Source organism: Sinocyclocheilus anshuiensis, unplaced genomic scaffold, assembly GCF_001515605.1.
Source record: "Sinocyclocheilus anshuiensis isolate Anshui unplaced genomic scaffold, SAMN03320099.WGS_v1.1 scaffold788, whole genome shotgun sequence".
NCBI classification, from domain to species: domain Eukaryota; kingdom Metazoa; phylum Chordata; class Actinopteri; order Cypriniformes; family Cyprinidae; genus Sinocyclocheilus; species Sinocyclocheilus anshuiensis.
In genome coordinates this window covers 272,719-273,011 of record NW_015558586.1, presented here as the reverse complement: position 1 = coordinate 273,011, position 293 = coordinate 272,719, and the positions used below count along the sequence as shown (strand labels likewise).

General features: G+C 39.9%; 1 protein-coding gene across 6 annotated transcripts in view; it reads right to left on the bottom strand.

Annotated features, from left to right (window-relative positions):
* The window catches only part of LOC107679870 (huntingtin-like), a 49,259-nt gene that overhangs the window by 8,127 nt on the left and 40,839 nt on the right, over nucleotides 1–293 (bottom strand). The window lies entirely within an intron of this gene.

Sequence of the window (293 nt, the reverse complement as noted above, 5' to 3'; positions counted from 1 at the left end):
GTCTTTAATGGGGAGTGTTGCTCAGCTCGTCTCTACAGAATCTCTCACAGCAGCTCAAGAGTGTTAAGATTGAGTGAAATACATGTCCACTGAAGGATTTTCAACTCAGGAGAATGAATATCTTCATTGTCATGTAAAAAAAAAAAGCCCAACAACACAGGGAATGAGAAGAGGGTAGCATCTACTGTTTCAAGTTTTTGTATTTCATCACACAGTGGTGTGTGAATTCATGACAGCGTTGATTAAGCACAACTCCCTCACACCTTCAGCACTCATTCATCCCTATATAAAAG